At 36.5% G+C, this 25,830-nt stretch overlaps 1 long non-coding RNA gene across 1 annotated transcript in view; it reads right to left on the reverse strand.

The window, feature by feature from the left end:
- Positions 1-2,433: 2,433 nt before the first annotated feature.
- The window catches only part of LOC128553682 (uncharacterized), a 36,057-nt gene continuing 12,660 nt past the window's right edge, over positions 2,434-25,830 (reverse strand). Inside the window, exons 3-5 of the long non-coding RNA XR_008369409.1 lie at positions 19,526-19,645; positions 9,982-10,214; positions 2,434-2,543 (exon numbers count right to left, since the gene is read on the reverse strand). This is a non-coding gene — a long non-coding RNA (uncharacterized LOC128553682). The remainder of the gene's footprint in view (positions 2,544-9,981; positions 10,215-19,525; positions 19,646-25,830) is intronic.

A 25,830-nucleotide genomic window follows, 5' to 3' on the forward strand; every position in this document is an offset into this window, starting at 1 on the left:
GTCGAAAAGGGGCCATAATTCAGTCAAAATGCTTGATAGAGTTGCCTCCTCCATTTTACAGACTGGGGTCATGATGGTAAACAAGTATGCAAAATATGAAAGCAATACCCTGAAATCCAGAAAATAAGCCGCGGCTTATTTAAAATTTTTGTAAGGATGCGGTGGCTTATTTTCGAGACCGGCGAACTTTCGAGTACATATATCTGGTAATGATTTAAAAACCGGCGTATTTTCGAGTGTCACTTTTTTTTTCATACCGGTATTTGATTTTAAGTAAAAACATCGATGTCGGTAAATACTTATACTTCTGACATAATTATTCATAGAAAAAGTTTTGTCTGGCCTAACAAACAAATAAACCTATGTTTCAATTGCCAAACCGTGAATGGGTATGAATAACTTACACAATATGTGTCAAACACCGCATTAGGTTATCAATTTAACAGTTTAGCTTTCTTATATAGCTGTATAATTACATGTACAATGGTGTTTTACAAGTTGTAAAAAATGGAAACGCCAAAACAAAATCGTAGGAGCTATACGAGGGAATTTAAACTGAAAGTTGTGTGTCATTACAAAACGTTGTCAGCTGGAAATGTTAAAAATAAATAAATAGACACAGCCCGACATTTTAACATAGAAGAAACTAATGTTAGACGTTTGCTGAAAGCTCAGGCGGACATTAAAAATTCGCCAAAAGGTTCTAAAAGTACCGGTTCCGGACGGAGACCTTTATTTCAAGACATGGAATCTCAGTTACATCAAGAATTTCTTGACATTAGACAAGATCTGAAAACAAAAGCTTGGTGGTTCAAATCCCGTAGAAATGAACTTTGATACAAAAAGGTGAACGGATTATTTTTGAGTACAGCTTATTTATGAACCCTTTTTGCCTGTAGTGAAATGGTGGCTAATTTTCAAGACCGGCTTATTATCTAAACTGGCTTATTTTTGGGATTTCAGGGTATCTCAATGGACTTTGAAAATATTTGGGGTGGTACGCAAACTTTAACATTTATTCTAAGTCGAAAAGGGGCCATAATTCAGTCAAAATGCTTGATAGAGTTGCCTCCTCCTTTTTACAGACTGGGGGTCATGATGGTAAACAAGTATGCAAAATATGAAAGCAATATCTCAATGGACTTTGAAAATATTTCGGGTGGTACGCAAACTTTAACATTTATTCTAAGTCGAAAAGGGGCCAGAATTCAGTCAAAATGCTTGATAGAGTTGCCTCCTACTTTTTACAGACTGGGGTCATGATGGTCACCCCAGGGGCATAATTTGAACAATCTTGTTAGAGATCCACCTGGCAATGCTACATACTAAATAAAGGCATAGGCCTTAAACTTTCATAAAAGAAGATTTTATTGTTTTCACTATGTAAGTCTATGTTAAATTTGGGACCCCCAGGGCAAGGCCTCTTCACCCCAGGAGCATAATTTGAACAATTTTGGTACAGGACCACAAGACATTGAAACATACTAAATATCAAAAGCCTAGGCCTTGCAGTTTCAGGCAAGAAGATTTTTATTATTTTTTTTCCTATACAAGTCTATATAAAACTTAAGACCCCCTGAGGCAGGGCCTCTATTCACCCCAGGGGCATAATTTGAACAATCTTGGTAGAGGACCGCAAGGCAATGCTTCATACCAAATATCAAAGGCCAAGGTCTTGCGGTTTCAGACAAGAAGATTTTCAAAGTTTTTTCCTATACAAGTCTATGTAAACTTGGGACCCCCCAGGACAGGGCCTCTTTTCATCCCAGGAGCACAGTTTAAACACTCTTCATAGAGGACCATTAGATAATGTCACATGCCAAATATCAAGGCTCTACGCCTTGCGGTTTTGGACAAGAAGATTTTTAAAGTTTTTCCTTTTGGTTGCCATAGCAACCAGAGTTCTGCATGGAATTTAATTAATTCCTGTGATGTTTGGTGTAATTCTGCCCAGTGGTTTTCAAGAAGATTTTTTTAGAAAATGTTGACGGACACACTACACACGACAGACTACGGACAGACATTGAGCAGTCACAAAGCTCACCATGAGCCTTTGGCTCAGGTGAGCTAAAAAAATGGTTATTGTTTCTCAGTTCTTACAAGTTGAGCAAATCTAAACTATGCCAAGGAACCTATGGAGAGTGTAAGTTTAAAGGTGAAAGTGGAATGTGGTTTGCAATTTATCACTTCCGCCCATTTTGAAGCAATGAAGTAATCGGGATATGATTTGATAACTGATGTACTTTGGCCAAGTTCCTACCTTCCACACCCTAAATGATGAACAGAAATCAGTTATTAACGTTAATTTTAATTCAACCAGATCAACAGACCAAGCTGTCTGCAAGTTTGGCGGACCTTCCAAAATGTATACTAAAAACTATACCAAACTTTGTGGATGATTAATAATCTGTACAGAGTTTAAGATATTAATACCTGTGCTTTCTGCTACTGCCTCTTCTTTCCCACTGTTCTTTTTATTTTCAATATTTTCAACTTATTTTCTGTAGTTTTCTTCTTTGATCTTGAACAGTACACTGCATAATCTAGAAATAGACAGTATCATTATTAGTCCCTTACTGGCTGTGTCACAAACTGACATACGGGCCTTATTTTGTCTGTAGTGTAAATGCAGGTATTGCATCATCTTTTTGTAAATTTTTGAGTTATTGAGGTAAATGTCAGATTTCACGCATGAAATACCTCTCATATTTTTCTGTATTTCATAACTTAAATTTCCATGTAAATTTCATTAAATTCTGTTCAGTAATAAGAAAGTTGATATTTTATAAACTTCAGTAATTTATGTTTTTATCCCCAAAACCACTATAATGGGCCTCAAATTGTCAATTTAAATTCGCGCCAAAGTAGTCAGATTTCCCGGCTATATCGTGAATCCCGTGAAAATAGAAATAGCCAGAGTCCACGGCTTAGCCGTGAATCCCATGAAATTTAGTATTTAGCGGGACATTACCCTTTAAATAGACTGGACTAGATATGCCTTGCGCACACCACCTTCTGACATTATAGACGAATCTATGTCTGAATTATTTTCTTGCTAGAAATTTATGCTCGATCGAGGTAAGAAATTTATTTGTTAGATTATTGTATGATTTTTGCATTACGATTTTTATTTGGTAAATTTTTGTTCATTCTACAGAATTCTGTAACATTTACTTTTCGGCATATGATTTTTGCTAGTTTCGGTATATCAGGATAACTTATTAAATTTTTCAGACTTTTGTAAATTATTTCGAAAGAGGAATCTAAAATGTTTCGTTTATATAATTTGTCCTGAAATTTGTAACATGATATTTATAAAGTACTGTTTCAAAAACTTATGTCAAACATTTTGTTAATTATGGAATGCCATTACTGCATTGTATTGTTATGTATAAATCTATATGGCAAGTCTAGCACCATGTATGTAATATATTATTGTAATTTGTAATTGTGTGCCAGTCTATAGCACATCTAATTAATGTCCATTGTAGTGTATGGCATTAGATATTATATGGATGCCAACTATGATATAACGTTTGATTTACATTGAATTTTGTTAATTTGTAGTTGTAAATAATAGCTGCAGTTTATCATGTCCGTATCTATAATGTTTCATCATATACTTTTCATATCTTTTTCATACTTTAACTTTAGTCTTTTAAGTAAGTAATTTTTGTAATAATGGAAGTAATTAGTGACGTATTTTAATCATGTGACGTCTGAACTTAGTAGCACATATGTTTTGTTAAAGTAGAACATATTATTTATGGGAGCCTACGGAGGTATGGTGTACCCAAAGGAGCAGTTTTATGCCCTGACTTATTTGTTTTGCTATGGTGCTTATCATTTGTTATATATTTTAGCTTCTTCCGCCAGACGATTTTACCTGGTGATGTCATAACCCGGAAGTACAATGCCCGAGGTTCACTTGTCTTCACTCGCCTGGATGTGATATTCCCAGCGCAGAGCTTTCGTCCCATGGTTGTGCCGTAAACCGCAGAGACGATGATTTTTGTTATCCTCTGAAGTCAGCTCAGGGATGCAATCACCTACCACCATAGGGAGCCAATACGGAATCAACGTATTCACGGTTTAAAGGGACTGAATTTAGAGATACGTTTTGTTTGTGCTACTTAAAGTTCGCAATTAAATTAAAGAACTGTACCACGTTACATTAGAAAGGAACTATACGAACTTTGTATCTGGTGATACTGAACTTTTATTTTTTTTTTCTTATAATCAGTTTTTTTCTTCATATCATCTATTCATTGCAAATAATCATCTTATGTAAATAAATTTGTAAATATTGTAAAGGGTGTTGATTTGTTCTGATGGTTACTGTCGCCGATACGGCCTTTCCTGTCACAGGCTGAAAACCAGTTTCAGGAACTATAGGAATGCGCTTTTCCATCATTCTGTCTTTCCGTACGTCGTCTGTCTATCCGCAATTTCCTGTCCGGTCCATAACTCTCCCATCCATGAAGGAATTTTAATATTATTTGGCACAAATATACCTCATAATAAGACAATGTGTCATTCACAACTTTCAGACCCCTAGCTCAAAGGTCAAGGTCACACTCAGTAGTCAAATTTAGCATGGCATGAACAGGGTCTGCTTCGTATCTGGTTCATAACTCTGTCATTCATTAAGGGATTTTAATATCACTTGGCACAAATGTTCCCCATGAGAAGATGACGTGTCTTGCCTAAGATCCGGATCCCTAGCTCAAAGGTCAAGGTCACAATTGGAGGTCAAAGGTCAAAAGGGCTTTTTCCTGTCTGGTCCATAACTCTCCCATCCATGAAGGGACTTTAATATTACTTGGTACAAATGTACCTCATAATAAGACGATGTGTCATGCACAACTTTCATACCCCTAGCTCAAAGGTCAAGGTCACACTTAGTAGTCAAATGTCAACATGGCATGAACAGGGTCTGCTTCGAGTCCAGTCCATAACTCTGTCATCCATTAAAGGATTTTAATATCACTTGGCACAAATGTGCCCAATGAGGAGATGACGTGTCATGCACAAGACCCGGATCCCTAGCTCAAAAGTGAAGGTACAAATGTTCCCCATGAGGAGACGACATGTCATGCCCAATTCACGGAATTCTGGCTTAAAGGTCAAGGTCACAGTTGAGGGTCAAAGGTCAGCAGGGCTTTTTTTCCTGTCCATAATTCTGCCATCCATGAAGGGATTTTAATATTACTTGGCACAAATGTTCCCCATGATGAGATAACATGTCATGCGCAACACCCAGAACCCTGCCTTAAAGGTCAAGGTCACACTTTGAGATCAAAGGTCAATAGGATTTTTTTCCTGTTCAGTCTATAACTTTGTCATGCAAGGCAGGATTTAAATATCAGTTGGCACAAATATTTCCCTGGATGAAACATGTCATGCATAAACCCGGGCCCTAGGTCTAAGGTCAAGGTCACACTTAAGAGGCCAAAGGTCAGATATAACAAGAGCTGTTGGATGACAGCTCGACTATTCAAAAAATTGATTGAAGAATGAGCTCAAATTTTTCAATAGATTTTCAGACCAAAGAAAAAATGGATTAAAAATAAAATTATTCCTGTATTTGTGGATTTTGATCAGTCAATGTGTAACCATGATGGCAAATATGTTATGTTATATGCTAGGCAATATATGCACTTGTATGAACAAGAGGGTCATGATGACCCTGGAGCGCTCACCTGAGTAAAATGAGCTACATGTTTCAAATGTCAAGCTGATGATTTTTAGAAATATTTTGGAAGATTTTCTGATGTACAATCAAGTAACACTTGGGGCAGGGTCAGTTTTACCCAGGGGGTCATGATTTGAACAAAGTTTGTAGAAGTCTACTAGGCAATGTTACATATCAAATATCTAAGATCTAGGCCTTCTGGTTTATTTTTAGCAAATTTATGAAGATTTCCCTATGTACAATCAAGTAACCCCTGGGGCTGGGTCAATTTGACCCTGGATGGTCAAGATTTGAAAATTTTTTGTAGAGGTCCACTAGGCAATGCTACATGTCAAATATCTAAGCTCTTGGCCTTCTGGTTTACTTTTAGAAATTTTTTGAAGATTTTCCTATGTAAAATCAAGTGACCCCATGGGGCGGTGTCAATTTGACCCCAGGGGTCATGATTTGAATAATAATTTAGAAGTCTACTAGGCAACGCTATATGTCAAATATCTAAGATCTAGGCCTTTTGGTTTATTTTTAGAAATTTTTTGAAGATTTTCCTATGTAAAATCAAGTGACCCCTGGGACAGGGTCAATTTTGAACCCGGGGTCATGATTTGAACAAATTTTGTAGAGGTCCACTAGGCAATGCTACAAGTCATATATCTAAGCTCTAGGCCTTCTGGTTTATTCTTTTTTTTAAATTTGAAGATTTTCCATTAGAAATCTATGTAAAATCAAGTGAACCCTTGGGCGGGGTCAAAAATTGACCCTGGGGTCATAATTTGAACAACTTTAGTAGAGGTTTACTAGGCAATGCTACATGTCAAATATCTAAGCTCTAGGGTTTTTAGTTTTTGAGAAGATTTTTTAAGATTTTCCTATGTAAAATCATATGACTAATTTTGACAAAATTGGTAGAGGTCCACTAGGCAATGCTTCACACCAAATATCTAAGCTCTAGGGCTTCTGGTTTTTGAGAAGAAGATTTTTAAAGTTTTTTCTTTCGGTTGCCATGGCAACCAGAGATCTGCATGGAATGCAATTCTTTGAACAGTTTTTGTAGAGCTTCACCCAAGGAATATTCCTGTGAAGTTTGGATGAAATTGGCCTAGCAGTTTATGAGGAGATGTCATTTAAGTAAAAGTTTACGGACGGACAACGGACGATAAGTGATCATAATAGCCCACCCTGAGCTTTTGGCTCATGTGAGCTAAAAATCTAACTAATTTCAAAGTCCAAAAATGGCCATAATTCAGTCAAAACAGTTGACAGAGTTATGTACTCTTGCCTACAGAAGGAAATCATGTTGATAAATTAGTGTTATAAGTTTCAAAGCCACAGTTCAAATAGTTTTGACAAAACACTGACGTATGTATGAAAAACTGAACAAATTTCAAAGTCCAAAAAGGGCCATAATTCAGCCAAAATAGTTTTCAGAGTTATGTACTCTTGCCTCCAGATGGAAATCATAATGATAAACACGTGTTTAAAGTTGAAAAGCCATATGTCAAATAGTCTTGACAAAACATGGACATATACAAAAACAGAACCAACTTCCAATTTTCAAAAAGGGCCATAATTCAGCCAAAAAAAATGACAGAGTTATGTACTATTGCCTATTGATAGAGACTATTATTATATACTAAACAAGTTATAAGAAGTTTCAAAGCCATATGTCATTTTACACAAAATATAAACTGGTACGAAAAACTTAACCAAGATTTCTAAGTCAAAAGGGGCCATAATTCAGCCAAAATGCTTGATGGAGTTATGTACTCTTGCCTATAACTGAACATGGTGATGGTTAACAAGTGTTGAAAGTTTCAAAGCTTTATCTCAAAAGACTTTGTCAAAATATGAACGGGTACGAACAACTTAACCAAGATTTCTAAGTCAAAAGGGGCCATAACTCAGTCAAAATGCTTGACGGAGTTATGTACTCTTGCCTATAACTGGACATGGTGATGGTAAACAAGTGTTGAAAATTTCAAAGCTTTATCTTAAAAGACTTTGTGAAAATGTGGATTGGTACAAAAAACTTAACCAGGGTGTGACGCTGACGCCGTGGTGAGTAAGATAGCTCTACTTATTCTTGGAATAGTCGAGCTAACAATGACTTTGTCAGAAGCATTTCTTCTTCATGCATGGAGGGATTTTGATAAAACTTGGAACAATTGTTCACCACTATGAGACGGATTGTCAGTTCTCTAGGACTAAGGTCAAGGTCATACTTAGAGGTCAAAGGTTAAATTTAAGAATGACTTTGTCCAGAGCATTTCTTCTCCATGCTTGGAGGGACTTTGATTAACTTGACACAAATGTTCATTGCCATGAGTCACCCTTGTTTTAAGTATAACCTCCCTTTGTTGTTACTATAAATAGATTATATCAGTACTTTTTTATTACTGGCCGTAGGGAAAAATCGAGACTACTTTTCTGCGGTACAACATGTATGTTACATTGAATTTTTATATGTATTTTACCCTACCAGGTAAAAAGTTTTATGTGGACTTGAAATATTTTTTTCTAACAGATTTTTCTTCTTATTATTATTATTAATAATTTCCCTTTGTTGCTACTATAGATTAAACTTATATGATAACTTTTTTATAATTGGCCAAAATAATCCATATGAAAACAACTGTAGGTTTTTATGTATGCAAATTTTAATCCAAGTGTTTTGTTATAACACATTGTATATATAGTACATTATTGTTTATACATCATTGACATATCAATTCATTATGTTATACTGCAGTACAAACAATTAGGTACCTTCCAGTAGGGGACTTTGTATTGCATGGCAATACTTCATTCACTTGTTAAATGTATATTTATAGTCCTTTCCACTGGTCTAAATGTAGTGTCATGATCAAAGATAAAACGTCCTACTGACTCGAAGGTCACCAGGAGCCAAAAACACACACTGACCGCCAGCTTTGACGTCTTCATCGTTTTATATCAAAATAATGTAATGTTGTACACATTTTACAATGAACTAGAAATGTGTCCATGGGACACAGATGCCCCCACTACATGACATTAATCAGGGGCCAGAACTCCTACAATACTGAATGAATCCGGATGCGAAACCCCAGGTGCACAACTACACATGCTGACCAACATTCCTGTAAACTTTGGTGATTCTAGGTCAAATACTTTTGGGGCTATGCGCGACACAACATTAAAATGACCAATTTTTTACTAAGTCAGGGGCCATAACTCCTACATGACTGGATGAATCCGGACGCGAAACCCCAGGTGCACAACTACACATGCTGACCAACATGCCTGTAAAGTTTTGTGACTCTAGGTCATATACTTTTGGAGCTAGGCACGACACAACATTAAAATGACCAATTTTTACAAAGTCAGGGGCCATAACTTCTACATGAATGAATCCGGACGCGAAACCCCAGGTGCACAACTACACATGCTGACCAACATTCCTTCTTAAGTTCTGTGACTCTACGTCAAATACTTTCAGAGCTACGCGCGACACAACATTTTCGGAAGGACGGACGGAAGGACAAGAGCAAATCTATATGCCCCCCCCCCCCAAAGTGGGGGCATAAAAATGAACAAAGGCTGCAGCTATTTGTATTTAATTTTTATACTTATAAGCAGGCTCGATTTAATAATAAAACAATTGTTACCTTTCAGGTTCAGTAGATATGTGGATTTATTGACCTGGTAAAAGCAATATCAACTTCGGGCTGTGCCCTCAGTCAATATTGCTTTTATCAGGTCGATAAATCCACATCATTGACCTCACCAAAAGGCAATAATTGTTTAATATAGCAACAGCAAAAAATGACCTTGTTTTCCTTGTTTTACTATACAAAATCAATGTTATTACCATGCCTAAACATGTTCTAAGTTCTCTATGAAGTTGGCTAGATTGTCAGATTCCTTTTTTATTCAACAAAACCTCTCCAACAAGGTGCCAACTGATTATATCAGGTAACAGGAATTTGCTTTGATGTAAATTTATTTCTCTGCAAATATCAAACTACATTGTATTTCCTAGAAGGAGAGATAAAAGTGACTTTATGTGCAACTGGATGTTCCAATTTAAGTGACCTAAATGCACCTACAACAGGCTTACATACTGAAGACTTTGCCAACAAATTCTAAAATTATTTCAGTAGATCTAGTCACATTTTCAGATTGTAAACTAAAAATAATTTTGCTTATGTTAGTGAAATACACAACTATATACTGTTGAACATAACATATATTAAAATGTACAATCACGAAACTCATAAAAAATGATGTTCATGAAAGTCAAAATTTACCTTTTTCTAAAGAAATGAAGCAGTAAGATTGAAAGATTTCTGATGCTGCGGGAATTTCTCCTTAAATATCTGTTTCTCTTGAGCTGTCCATACATTGATATATTTTCTCTCTTTGTATTCCTCCATACAGCTGATGAGGGGTCTGTTCGTGTTGACAATCTTGAGACCATGCTGCTGCACATCAAACATCATCAGAGGAATTACAGCTGTGTTCTCATTTACCTGTCTTCCTCCTGTCAAAACAGATTACGACAAAATCCTTTTAAGCTATCTATATAATTATGTTGATGCATAGGTCGAGCAGGCTAAGACCCTTTCCTACAGAGGTGAAGGGCCTAGGTTAAAAGTCTAAGTTAAAAAAGATATGATTTTGACAAAATATAAGCTAGAGTTATGTAACTTTGCCTATGACCAGGGCCCAGTTGTTCAAAACTTTAATTGGCTGTTAAAATAAACGCTGGTTAAATTTTGATTCAAAGCACTAGTCTTGATGGGAGAAACAAGTTTGATGTTTTGATTTTATTGTAAAGATTTTTCAAAGTTCATAATTCTTAACTCATACAATTGTTATTCTAAGTCTTCTAAAATGTCGAAAAATAACCCTAAAACTGGGCCCTGGTCTTCTCATGATGCAAAAGATGTGTGTTTTGAATGCATTTCACCTGGTTGTTTTTGAAAAACTTTTTTGCATGCAAAACATTACCAGAAATTCTAAAGTAAAAAGGTGCAGAATTTTGACAAAGTAGAAGCTTGAGTGAATTAACTTGTCCTGTGAAGTCATTTCATGATGCAAAATACAAATGTAAAGTTTGAATACATGATGCCTTGTAGTTTTAGAGATACCTGCTCATATGCAAAACTGATGTGACTAAGATGCTGACAGCTATGAAATGGTCAAGTCAAGTAATATCTGTTTAGATAGTCGGAGAATAATAACAAGAAATATAAGCTCTACTGAGGTTTTTGCACTGATTTAGCCATCAAAAACATGCGTACTGCGCATCAGCTCGATGTGGTGAACATTTGTGTCAAGTTTGTTTGACACGAAACAAAGCCATATGACCTTTGACCCCTAAGTGTGACCTTGACCTTGAAGCAAAATTGGACAATTCAGTCTTAGGAAAGATTCATCTTTCAGCACTGATGGGTGGTGTTGGAGGTGCTCCAACAAATCTTGTAATAAACAAGAGCTGTCGGAGGACAGCAACGCTCGACTATTCAACAGCCTTGTCAATTGAATGAATACAAAAGTCAAAAAAGGGCCATAATTTTGTAAAAATAGGAACAAGAGGGCCATGATGGCCCTATATCGCTCACCTGTTATCATTGCACTTGAGGAGAAGAAGGTCCTCAGAAAAAATATCTAAGTCCAAAGGACAGGAACAACAAAGGGAAGAAATTTAACCAAAAAGAAAAAAAAATCTTACAAGGTATAGATATGTCAAAATACACCTAAAAATTGGGAGGTACCATCTATGTTGTACCACAGAAAAGTAGTCTCGGTTTTTCTGTACGGCCAATAATAAAAAAGTTACTAAAAATAAGCTATTTATAGTAACGTAAAAGGGAAGTAATTAAAAAAAAATACATATTGTAAGTGAACAAAAGAAGGATCTGCCAAATAAATCTGTTGACATAAATGAAATTTCAGATCAGTATCTTCATTAGTTATGGAGATATAGCAATTTTAAATTGAAATAAAGGGAGATAATTTGACATAAAATCAGTCCATAGTTATCTACCCTGATTGTCTCAGTCCAACTAATAACAATAATGAAATTTCAAATAAGTCCTTTAAGGACTTACTGATATAAATCCATTTTGATTACAATCAGGGGAGGTAATCAGATATAAAATAACTCTGGAACCTACAATTGGATCTGATTTGTCATGGAATCCAAGATTTATTGTTGTTGAAGATATTTTGGAAGTTTGTATAAAAAAAAACTATAAATGAAGTCTCTATATGGCTGCAAAAGCCAAAATAGCAAAATTTGGACATTTAAGGGGCCATAACCCTGGAACCCATGATGGAATCTGGCCAGTTGAAGAAAGGAACCAAGATCTTGTGGTGATACAAGTTGTGTGCAATTTTAGTTAAAATCAAATCATAAATGAAGCTGCTATTGTGCAGACAAGATCAAAATAGCTAATTTTGGCCCTTTCAGGGGCCATAACTCTGGAACCCATTATGGGATCTGGCCCGTTCAAGAAAGGAACCAAGATCTTATTATGACACAAGTATTGTGCAAGTTTGATTGAATTCAAATCATAAATGAAGCTGCTATTGTGCAGACAAGGTCAAAATGGCTAATTCTGGCCCTTTCAGGGGCCATCACTCTGGAACCCATTATGGGATCTGGCCAGATCAAGAAAGGAACCGAGATCTTATGGTGACACAAGTTTTGTGCAAGTTTGATTAAGGTTTAGCAGTATATCACAACACAACAGATTTTTTTAGTAAATGAACAGCATCTTGACACACAACTTATCTGTCCAATACATGTTTTTACTGTTCTGTCCCACAGAGTTGGATACTTAAAATATTCTAAATGAGTTGTCCCCCTTTAAATAAGAATGCCATTTGTAAAGAAATAAATGTAAACAATTGTCAAAAACGATGTTTTACATAGTGTGGCCCCTTCATGCAGTCCCTTTCCGGAATTCAATACATATATGAGTAAATTGACAATGGTTTTGTAGAATAATATAAATGTTTTATATGCTGTTAAATTTTCATGTAAAACAATGCTTTCTTTCTATGATTTGATGACGTTCGAACTTTTTTCTCCGAAACATGGACCTATACCTTAAATTCAAATCATAAATAAAGCTGCTATTGTGCAGACAAGGTCAAAATAGCTAATTTTGGCCCTTTCAGGGGCCTTAACTCTGGAACCCATAATAGGATCTGGCCAGTTCAAGAAAGGAACCGTGATCTTATGGTGATACAAATTGTGTGCAAGTTTGGTTAAAATAAAATCATAAATGAAACCTCTATCGTGCAGACAAGAAATTGTTGATGCACAAAAATAGCAAATTCTGGTCTTTAAGGGGCAATAACTCTAGAACCCATGATGGGATCTGGCCAGTTTTTGAAAGGAATTGAGATATCATGTCAATACATGTTTTGTACAAGTTTAATCAAAATTGCTTGCAAAATGTGGTCTCTATCTTGTTCACAAGAAATTGTGGATGGACGGACGACGACGGATGATGGGTGATCACAAAAGCTCACCCTGTCACTATGTGACAGGTGAGCTAAAAAGGGTTATGGAACCTTCACAGTGCTTATCAGCTCATGACAGTGAACTAGTGTGTGAAGTTTCAATCCATTCCAATAAGTGGGTACTGAGACACCAGCTTACATACAAAACCTTAACCAAGAAATTCTAAGTCAAACAAGAGCTGTCCATAAGACAGCGTGCTCGACTTTTCTCAGTGCTTGACTCTGAATTAGAGCTTTGCCAGTAAAAAAAAATCAAAGTTAAAAAGGGACATAACTCTGTCAAAATTCAAATCAGAGTTATGGGGATTGTTTCTCCTGGTGTAGACTTTGATGGTAAATAAGTATTTTAAGTTTCAAGTCAATAGCTTTGATAGTAACAGAGATATTTAACTTTATCAAAAACTTCAACCAAAAATTCTAAGTTAAAAAGGGGCATAATTCTGTCAAATTTCAAATTAGAGTTATGGGGATTGTTTCTCCTGGTGCAGACTTTGATGGTAAATAATATTTTAAGTTTCAAGTCAATAGCTTTGATAGTAACAGAGATATTTGACTTTATAAAAAAACTTTGACCAAAAATTCTAAGTTAAAAAGGGGCATAATTCTGTCAAAATTCAAATCAGAGTTATGGGGATTGTTTCTTCTGGTGTAGATTTTTATAGTAAATAATTACTTTAAGTTTCAAGTCAATAGCTTTGATAGTAATAGAGATATCTGACTTAATCAAAAACTTTTACCAACGGCGACGCCAACGCCGACGCTGGGGCGAGTACAATAGCTCTACTTTTTCTTCGAAAAGTAGAGCTAAAAAGGGGCATAATTTGGTAAAAAAAGCAAAATAGAGTTATGGAACTTGTGCAATGTAAGTCAGTTTATCACAGTAAATAAGTGTGTGAAGTTTCAATCCATTCCCACAAGTGGTTACTGAGATACCAGCTTACATGCAAAACCTTAACCAAGAATTTCTAAGTCGAAAAAGGGGCATAATTTTGTAAAAAAGCAAACTAGAGTTATGGAACCTGGGCAATGTAGGTCAGTTTATCACAGTGAATAAGTGTGTGAAGTTTCAATCCATTCCCACAAGTGGTTACTGAGATACCAGCTTACATACAAAACGTTAACCAAATCGGGAAGCGGATGCGGATGCGGACGCCGACGTATGGGTGAGTCCCATAGCTCTACTATTCTTTGAATAGTCGAGCTAAAAAGTGTCCATTAGACACAGATCTTGGTTTTCAAACAGTAATTTATAATTTAACTCTAGAAAAGATAGTGTTGATCACATATTTTTGGGTATATAAAACTGAACAAAGTTATGTATGCCATGAACTAGAGATTGCAGAGCACACTATTGTGGATTGGAACAATTTTGCTAGGGAGGTTTGTGTTGAAATCTTGGAGAGGTTTTCAGAGCAGATAGGTGGAGTAGGTAAGATTGTTGAAATCAATGAGAGCAGGTTCGGTAAAAGAAAATACCACAAAGGACGACGTGTAGGTGGTGTGTGGGTTTTTGGTGGCATTGAACCAGACAGTAAAAGATCCTTTTTTAAATGTGTTGCAGACAGAAGTGCAGACACACTGGTTTCTTTTACTAAAGAGTACATTCTCCCTGGTACAACTATATATTCAGACTGCTGGCGAGCATATGCCAGCCTAAATGCAGAAAGTTTTAGGCATCTCACCGTGAACAACAGTATTACATTTGTTGACAAAGACACGGGTGTTCACACAAATACAATCGAGAGTACTTGGAGAGCTCTTAAGGCATTATTACCGAGAAGTGGCAGCACCAAATCATTATATGATAGCTACTTTGCACAGTACTGTATCAGAAAACAGTACCTAATACAAGCTGAGGACCCATTTTTGAAATTTTTTGAACTGATAAAGCAAATATATCAGCCTTTGTACAACCCTACAGACTTTGAAAACAAAGCATGCAATGAAAAAAGAATAAGCAAGAAAGGCAGAAAAACCTGTACCACTCAGAGAAATCACAAACTCAATGAACAACAGTCTTGATGATTTTGATATTTAATGGAAAAGGTAACTGTGTAAATATTTATGATTGTTTTTTAATTTAGACTTTGATTAAGGTTTCCATAGACCAAACTATTTTTGGTGACTTTTTTATGGGGGCTACTGCCCCCTCACCCCCGCTTGATCCCCATTAACAAACATCTACCCCCTCCCCCCCTAAAAAAATAGAGAGCAATAACCTTTGAATATATATTATTTATGGGGGCTGCTGCCCCCACACCCCCGCTTAATCTGCAATGAAAGTAATCAAACACCAAGAAAACATTTCATCTGATTTGAAGTTTATTATCTCCACAAATACCTTACTTTTACGCTGTTAACTTACTCGTGTTTATGAAAGGATACAATAGAAATAGGATATTGAATCTCTATATGGTTCATTTCGTAAGTAATGATATAAAACATACACTGTCAAATGAACTAAAATAACCGATTATCTGATTATGTCCGATTAATCAAATCGGTTGGCTTGTCCATTTATGCCAATTAATCGGTTGGCAAATCTAACTGATTTGCCCATCACTACGCTTCGGATGTATAAAAAGAGTGATAAGATGAAAGCAGGCAATTATCGTCAGGTGTCTGAATTTTAAGTGTCGTGTCAAAGGTTCTTGAAAGAATAATATATGATCATGCCGAGAGCTATTTAACTGAAAATAAGTTACTCTGTACTCATCAGTCTGATTTTAGACAGAAATTTTCCACTTATACATGTCTTTTACATCTTGCTGCAGTGGTTTTGTTTTTTTTTACCAAGAGGGAAAGGTACCCAGGCCTGTGGTATGGGAAAACTAGAACTGTCGTAGGAGTGACAAATACCCCCTCAATACAGTCTTGTCACAGAAGAATGGCAACCATAAGAAAGACATGGCCACAAGAAGGTGCAATTTAAATCAAACTTGACCTGTATTTTATGATGTTACACCTGTGTACCAAAATTTATCTAAATCTGACAAGCCTTTCTTGAGTTATTTTCCAGCAACCATGAGTTTGACAAATTTCAAGTTGGAAAGGGGCTATAAATACATATAAAATTGGTGTTTGTAGACAAAGTTGAACTTAACCTGTATTTCATGATGTCACACCTGTGTACCAAAAACATTTAAATCTGTCAAGAACTGTCACTGGAGTGTTTAATGACTCCAATGGTGGATGAATATTGCACAACAGCTTGAGTATGTGTTAAAAAATATCAAATAATAAGGGAGGTACAGATAAAGTATATCAAAACACTATACAAGTATAATTCTAAGCAAAAAGGGGGCATAATTCAGGAAATATTGGTGCAAGAGTTATGCATCTTGTGTGATATGATGTGGGTGATGATGTGGAACAACTACTTCAAGTTTGAAACAAATGCATTCCGTAATAACTAAGATATAGTGAAAATGCATCAAAATTAACCTTAAATTCTAAGTAAAAGGGGGCATAATTCATGAAAAATTTGAGTCAGAGTTGTGCATCTTGTGTCACATGATGTGGGTGATAAGGTGGAACATCTTTTTTAAGTTTGAATCAAATCCATTTCGTAATAACTGAGATATAGTGAAAATGCATCAAAATTAACCTATAATTCTAAGTAAAAGGGGGCATAACTCATGAAAAATTGGTTTCAGAGTTATGCACCTTGTGTCACATGATGCGGGTAATACGGTGGAACAAATCCATTTAGTAATAACTGAGACACAGATTTTGGGATGGGACTGGACGGGACGGGCCGGGACGTGACACAACAAAACTGATTCCTATGTAGCCTCCCTCCCCCCCAACATGTTTGGTGGGGGTATAAAAAATAGCTCGGTATTTGGCTAAAGGGGAATAAAAAAACCTGATATAAAGTCAATTCTTTAGGAAAACTGCATGATTAAAAGGAGATTTTCTGAGGGGAAGGAGCCTGTTAATGGCCCCTATTATAAAAGGAAATAAGACTGTACTGAATTTATTAAAGTTAAAATGGATAAAGGCAATTATGTAGGTATGGTAATTTTAGTTTATACTAATTTTTTTTAGCTTATTTGAACCACTCCCGAGTCCATTTCCTGGAAAAACCAGTACTGGTGTCATATGAGGTCATGTTCGTGACCCCAGTTGGGCTCGAACCATGACCCCAGGGGTGAGCAGCCGGCACCTAACGACTAGACTACTACTCCCCTCTAGCCAATCAGGTTATTATGGTCCTTTTAGACTTACAAAAGGTGTTCGAAACTGTTGACCATGATATTTTGCTAATAAAACTTGGTGAAACTGGGTTTTCTAATGATGTTATTCACTATTTTGGGTCTTACTTTCCAGCCCTACAAAAATGGTCTATGTTTCTTGTGTACTTTCATCTAGTGCCAAGGTCACATGTTGGGGCCCCCCAGGGTTCAATCCTTGTTCCCTCCTATTTTTGATCTATGTAAATGATACGAAGACCATGGTTTCTAATAAATTACTCCTGTATGCCGATGACTCGGGTATCTTATTAGGTAAAGACAACGAGTACATTACCTCTTAGTTTACTGATGATCTTACTAGTGTAAGTAATTGGCTACTGGTAATAAGCTTTCATTGCATCTCCGTAAGACAGAGTCCATTTTGTTTGGTTCCAAGCCAGAATTGAGGTCATGTGATGAAGTAGAATATTTATCCAATGAAACTTCAATTTCAACCACCAAATCTGTCAAATACCTAGGTCCTGATTTTTACCAAAGCTTACCTGGTGAGTCCATAACCTATCAGGTTATTAAAAAGGCCAATGCGAAGCTTAAGTTCTTATTCAGAAAAAGTAAGTTTTTAAAGAGGTATACTAAACAACTCCTGGTTTCTACATTAATATAGTGTCACTTTGACTATGCTTGTGCCTTTGGTATTTTGAACCTGAAGGTGTTTTTGTAACAGAAACACATGTCTCCCCACTATATATTCTAAGGACAGAAGAGGGGCATGTCTGTTGGTATGCAGGGTGAAAGTCAAAACACAAGTTGCAGTTGATTCTAACGGATTAAATACATGAAGATGAAGGCAGTTTTGTAAAAATTTGTCCAGCAGTTTGACCTGTGAAAGCCGGACAAGTTTTTCTATTTTTAGCTATGGTGGCCATTCTGTGCAGTGAAGCAGAACATGCCATCGAAGCACATAACTAGGGTTGGTACTGATCACTCCTGTGAAGTTTCGTCAAAATCCAGCCAGCAGTTTGACCTGAGAAAGCTGAGAAATATTTTTCTATCTTAAGCACTGGCAGCCATTCTGTGCAGCGAAGTGGAACGTGTTGGGAATATGCACAACTAGGCTTGGTACTGATCACTCCTGTGATGTTTGGTCAAAATCCAGCAAGCAGTTTGACCTGTGAAAGCCAGATTTTTCTACTTCTAGTTCTTGCGGCCATTTTGTGCAGCGTAGCGGAACATGTTAGCCATATTCACAACTAGGCTTGGAACTGATCACTCCTGTGAAGTTTCGACAAAATCCGGCCAGCACTCTGACCTGTGAAAACCAGACAAGCTCAATGCGGACAGACAGAGAGATGGCAAAGGCAAAAACAAGGAGCTGTGGTCAATAAACGCTTGATGTCCCCAGTGGCATCCTTGTCGATACAAAGCAACCTAAGTCCAAAACAAGGTCAAGGTCAAACTGAGGTCAGGTGATATTTGAAGATGAGGAATGGTCACAGGTTACATCTGTATTAGTACCAATTCATTCTTGTAAGCAGTACTGATGCTAGACGAAACGGTCCCATTTAGTTAACCAAGAGATGGCCCATATAAAGCAACCTAAGTCCAAAATGAGGTCAAGGTCAAGGTCAAACTGAGGTCAGGTGATATCTGAAGACGAGGAATGGTCACAGGTTACATCTGCATTAGTATCAAGTCATTCTAGTAAGGGGTATTGATGCTAGACGAAACGATCCCATTTGGTTAACCAAGAGATGGCCCATATAAAGCAACCTAAGTCCAAAATGAGGTCAAGGTCAAACTGACAGACGGACGGACAAACAAACGGACGTACTCACGGTATGATACTTAAGTGACTTTACAATGTTAAATTTTAGCCACATAAACCCAAAAATTAGTCACATAAACCCACTTTTGGACACTTCTTAAAGTGACTGTCATACAAACAAAGAGTCCAAACCCTAACCTGCTAGACACTCAAGTACCAATTTGTTAGCCCGAACAAACGGACGGACAGGGCAATCACTATATGCCTCCTGAATCAGTAGATGCCGGGGGCATAACAATATGTCTCTGCCCACCTATGGGGGAGACATATCTATAATAAGAAGTTGTAACTTACTCTGCATCTAGCATGTATTATCTGAGCAATACTCTGATGTTTCATGTCAACTGGAATTGATTCAGGAACTTCTTCAGATTCTAGAAACTCCTTGTGTTTGCATGTGGCCTCTCCTTGTTGCTATAGAAACAAAAACTGAGTATAAGAATATGCTGCATAATCTTTTCCATCAGTTCAACTAAGAAAATTAAGCCAAGGCAGTCTTTTTTGAACATTTTTATGTTTTACAATTTTATTTCCAGCTATATTTACCATTTTATATGAAGGGGCACAATCATTTGAATGTCACTGAATAAATTTTACAAAAAGGCCCTGAAGGCCCTGTATCGCTCACCTGATATGATTTTTAACCCTGGAAACATAGTATCTAATTTAGTTTAAGATTTCATAGAGACAAACATTCCGTCCATGTTGTAAATCAGATAGATCATTAACCAAGTTTTTCAAAGACTGGCCTACTGACATAGTTTTTTGTCCAAGTGACCCAGTTACAAAATTCTCCTAAATTTCAAATTGGTTAATATCCGGACAAAGTCTCATGAAGATCAGGTAGAAGAAGTGGCCTGCAGAGTGATAACAAGGTCATTCTATGATTTCATATAGTGGCCGAGTTTTTTAAAATAGATAATCCAGTTTCAAAACTGACCTAGATTTCTTAGAGACAAACATTCTGACAAAGTTAATAAAAGTCAAGAAGAAAAGGTGTCATCTATAAATAAAAAGTTCTTGACCTCAATTTCGCAGAGATGAACATTCTGGCAAAGTAAAATGAAGACCAACCTCTAGTGTTAACTAGGAATCTCAATTATTTGACCTAGTGACCTTGTTTTAGACATTGTTATCCTATATTGAAATTGACTATTCTGACAAAAATTTGATATGAAGATCAGACAGAAAATGTGACCTCTAGAGTGTTAACAATGTGTTTCTAAGATCTGATCTAGTGACTTAGGCTCTTACCTCAGGTAACCCAGTGTTACATTTTACCTAACCTTCATTGCAACATACATTCTGACAGTTTATGAAAGTTTGTAGGTAATGTGGAGATGTGGAAGATTGCCGGGTGAGTAGGATAGCTCTCCATATTATACTTTGTAAAGTGGAGCTAAAAATTGTTGAAAATCAATGCCGCACAAAGCATGCCACATAGTAATGAACAGCAGACACAGGATAATCCTTGAGCACTTTGTGCTTAGGTCAGTTAACAAGAGCTGTCTGATGACAGCGCGCTCGACTATTCGAAGAACTGATTGAAGAATGGGGTCAAATTATTTCCACAGATATTCAGACAAAAGAAATAAATGGAATAGACAAACCATGTTCCTGTATTACTTTGATTTCGATAAGTCTTGCACTATATGGCAATATATGAGCCAATTTCAAAGTCCAAAAAGGGCCATAATTCAGTCAAAAAAGTTATGTACTCTTGCCTACAGATGGAAATCATAATGATAAACAAGTGTTCAAAGTTTAAAAGCAATATGTCAAATAAGTTTCAAAAGACATGGACTTGCATGAAAACAGAACCAATTTCAAAGTCCAAAAAGGGCCATAATTCAGCCAAAATAGATGACAGACTTATGTTCTCATTCCTACAGATAAAGATTATTACACTAAACAAGAGATAAAAGTTTCAAAGCCATGTCAAACACTTTACAAACAAGAGGACCATGATGGTCCTGAATCGCTCACCTCTTTCCACATGACCCAGTTTTAAGTATGACGTCGTTTTTTCTATAATTTGACATAGTGACCTAGTTTTTGAGCTCATGTGACCCAGTTTTGAACTTGACCTAGATATTATCAAGATAAAAATTCTGACCAATTTTCATGAAGATCCATTGAAAAATATGGTCTCTAGAGAGGTCAAAAGATTTTAATAATTTTAGACCTACTGACCTAGTTTTTGACCGCAGTTGACCCAGTTTCAAACTTGACTTAGATATCATCAAGATGAACATTCAGACCAACTTTCATACAGATCCCATGAAAAGTATGGCCTCTAGAGAGGTCACAAGGTTTTTTTATTATTTAACCTACTGACCTAGTTTTTTATGGCACGTGACCCAGTTTCAAACTTGACCTAGATATCATCAAGGTGAACATTCTGACCAATTTTTATGGAGATCCATTCACAAGTATGGTCTCTAAAGAGGTCACAAGGTTTTTCTATTTTTAGACCTAATGACCTAGTTTTTGACCGCACATGACCCTGTTTCGAACTTGACCTAGATATCATCAAGATGAACATTCAGACCAATTTTCATAAAGATCCCATGAAAAATATAGCCTTTAGAAAGGTCACAAGGTTTTTCTATTATTTGACCTACTGACCTAGATTTTGATGGCACCTGACCCACTTTCAAATCTGACCTAGATATCATCAAGATGAATATTCAGACCAATTTTCATACAGATCCCATGAAAAATATGGCCTCTAGAGAGGTCACAAGGTTTTTCTATTATTTGAGCTACTGACCTAGTTTTTGACCGCATGTGACCCACTTTCGATCTTGACCTAGATATCATCAAGGTGAACATTCTGACCAATTTTCATGAAGATCTCATGAAATATATGGCTTCTAGAGAGGTCACAAGGTTTTTCTATTTTTAGACCTACTGACCTAGTTTTTGACCGCACATGGCCCTGTTTCGAACTTGACCTAGATATCATCAAGATGAACATTCAGACCAACTTCCATACAGATCCCATGAAAAATATGGCCTCTAGAGAGGGCACAAGGTTTTTCTATTATTTAACCTACTGACCTAGTTTTTGAAGGCACGTGACCCAGTTTCGAACTTGACCTAGATATTATCAAGGTGAACAATCTGACCAATTTTCATGAAGATCTTGTGAAATATATGGCCTCTAGAGAGGTCACAAGGTTTTTCTATTTTTAGACCTACTGACCTAGTTTTTGAAGGCACATGACCCAGTTTCGAACCTGACCTAGATATCATCAAGGTGAACATTCTGACCAAGTTTCATGAAGATCTTGTGAAATATATGGCCTCTAGAGAGGTCACAAGGTTTTCCTATTTTTAGACCTACTGACCTAGTTTTTGACGGCACGTGACCCAGTTTCGAACTTGACCTAGATATCATCAAGATGAACATTCTGACCAACTTTCATAAAGATCCCATGAAAAATGTGACCTCTAGAGTGGTCACAAGCAAAAGTTTACGGACGCACGGACGCACGCACGGACGGACGGACGACGGACACCGCGTGATCACAAAAGCTCACCTTGTCACTTTGTGACAGGTGAGCTAAAAATATGAACTGTGAGAAAAACTTAACAAAGATTTCTAAGTCAAAAGGGGCCATACTTTAGCCAAAATCCTTGATGGAGTTATGTACACTTGCCTATAACTGGACATGGTGATGGTAAACAGGTGCTGAAAGTTTCAAAGCTTTATCTCAAAAGACTTTGTCAAAATATGAACTGGTACGAAATATTAACCCAGATTTCCAAGTCAAAAAGGGCCAAAATTCAGCCAAAATCCTTGATGGAGTTATGTGCTCTTGCCTATAACTGGACATGGTGATGGTAAACAAGTGTTGAAAGTTTCAAAGCTTTATCTCAAAAGACTTTTGTCTAAATATCAACTGGTACGAAAAACTTAACCAAGATTTCTAAGTTGAAAAGGGCCATAATTCAGCCAAAATCCCTGATGGAGTTATGTACTCTTGCCTATAACTGGCCATGGTGATGGTAAACAAGTGTTGAAAGTTTCAAAGCTTTACCTTAAAAGACTTTGTCAAAATATGAACTGGTACGAAAAACTTAACCATGATTTCTAAGTCAAAAGGGGCCATAATTCAGCCAAAATCCTTGATGGAGTTATGTGCTCTTGCCTACAACTGGCCATGATGATGGTAAATAAGTGTTGAAAGTTTCAAAGCTTCATCTCAAAAGACTTTGTCAAAATGTGGACTGGTACGAAAAAACTTAACCAAGGTGACGCCGACGCCGTGGTGAGTAGGATAGCTCTACTTATTCTTCGAATAGTCGAGCTAAAAAACTTATGTTGTTCAACTTTTTGCTATTCCAGTAAAAGGGAACTGCACTCTGCAGTGAAAATGGCTTACACTGAAAAAGGCTTACACTGAAAATGGCTTACACTGAAAAAGGCTTACACTGAAAATGGCTTACACTGAAAAAGGCTTACACTGAAAATGGCTTAAACTGAAAAAGGCTTACACTTACAAGAGGGCCAAGATGGCCCTAGGTCGCTCACCTAAGAAACACACCATAACAGTGTAAAACATGTTTGACCTAGTGATTTCATGGAAACAAATATTCTGACCAATTTTCATTAAGATTCGACCAAAAAATTGGTCTTTTGCGATAAAACAAGCATTTTCTTAGATATGACCTAGTTTTTGATCCTAGATGACCCATGTTCAAACTCGACCTAGATTTTATCAAGGCAATCATTCTGACCAAAATTCATGAAGATCAACTGAAAAATACAGCCTCTATCACATGCACAAGTTTTTTCTTTGATTTGACCAAGTGACCTAGTTTTTGCTCTCAGATGACCCATATTCAAATTCAACCTAGATTTTATTAAGGCAATCATCCTGACCAATTTCATAAAAATCAATTGAAAAAACAGTCTCTATCGCATACACAAGATTTTTCTTTAATTTGACCTAGTGACCTAGTTTTTGACCTCAGATAACCCATATTCAAACTCGACGTAGATTTCATCAAGGCAATCACTCTGACCAAATTTCATGAAGATCAATTGAAAAATACATCCTCTATTGCATACACAATGTTTTTCTTCAATTTGACCTAGTGACCTAGCTTTTGACCCCAGATGACCCATTTTCGAACTCGGCCTAGATTTGATCAAGGTAATCATTTGGCTAAATTTCATGAAGATCAGTTGAAAAATACAGCCTCTATTGCATACACAAGGTTTTTCTTTGATTTGACCTAGTGTCCTAGTTTTTGACCTCAGATGACCCATTTTCGAACTTGGTCTAAATTTCATCAAGGTAATCATTCTGACCAATATTCATGAAGATCAATTGAAAAATACAGCCTCTATCGCATACACAATGTTTTTCGTTGATTTGACCTAGTGACCTAGTTTTTGACCCCAGATGACCAATTTTCGAACTCGGCCTAGAATTCATCAAGGTAATCATTCTGACCAAAATTCATGAAGATCAATTGAAAAATACTGCCTCTATCGCATACACAAGGTTTTTCTTTGATTTGACCTAGTGACCTAGTTTTTGACCCGAGATGACCCATTTTCGAAACCACCCTAGATTTCATCAAGGCAATCATTCTGACCAAAATCCATGAAGAACAATTGAAAAATACAGCCTCTATCGCATACACAAGGTTTTTCTTTGATTTGACCTAGTGACCTAGTTTTTGACCTGAGATGACCCATTTTTGAACTCGTCCTAGATTTCATCAATGTTATCATTCTGACCAATATTCATGAAGAATAATTGAAAAATACAGCCTCTATCGCATACACAAGGTTTTTCTTTGATTTGACCTAGTGACCTAGTTTTTGACCCGAGATGACCCATTTTTGAACTCAGCCTAGATTTCAACAAGGCAATAATTCTGACCAATATTCATGAAGATCAACTGAAAAATACAGTCTCTATCGCATACACAAGGTTTTTCTTTGACTTGACCTAGTGACCTAGTTTTTGACCCGAGATGACCCATTTTCGAACTTAGCCTAGATTTCATCACGGTTATCAATCTGACCAATATTCATGAAGATTAATTGAACAAGAGGGCCAAGATGGTCCTAGATCGCTCACCTGAGAAACACACCATAACAGTGTAAACATGTTTGACCTAGTGATTTCATGGAAAAAAATATTCTGACCAATTATCATTAAAATTGGAGCAAAAATCTTGGGTATAAATAAGTATTTTCTTTGATTGACCTAGTGACCTAGTTTTTGACCCCAGATGACCCATATTTGAATCTGACCTAGATTTCATCAAGGTTATCATTCTGACCAAATTTCATGAAGATCAATTGAAAACTAAAGCCTCTATCGCATATACAAGGTTTTTTTTTATTTGACCTAGTGACCTACTTTTTGACCCTAGATGACCCATATTCAAATCTGACCTGGATTTTATCAAGGCAAACCATTCTGACTTAATTTCAGGAAGATCAATTGGAAAATATAGCCTCTATAGCATACACAATGTTTTTCTCTGATTTGACCTAGTGACCTAATTTTTGACCCAAAATGATCCATTTTCAAACTCGGCCTAGATTTCATTAAGGTTATCATTTTGAC

Source organism: Mercenaria mercenaria, unplaced genomic scaffold, assembly GCF_021730395.1.
Source record: "Mercenaria mercenaria strain notata unplaced genomic scaffold, MADL_Memer_1 contig_4187, whole genome shotgun sequence".
Lineage (NCBI taxonomy): Eukaryota > Metazoa > Mollusca > Bivalvia > Venerida > Veneridae > Mercenaria > Mercenaria mercenaria.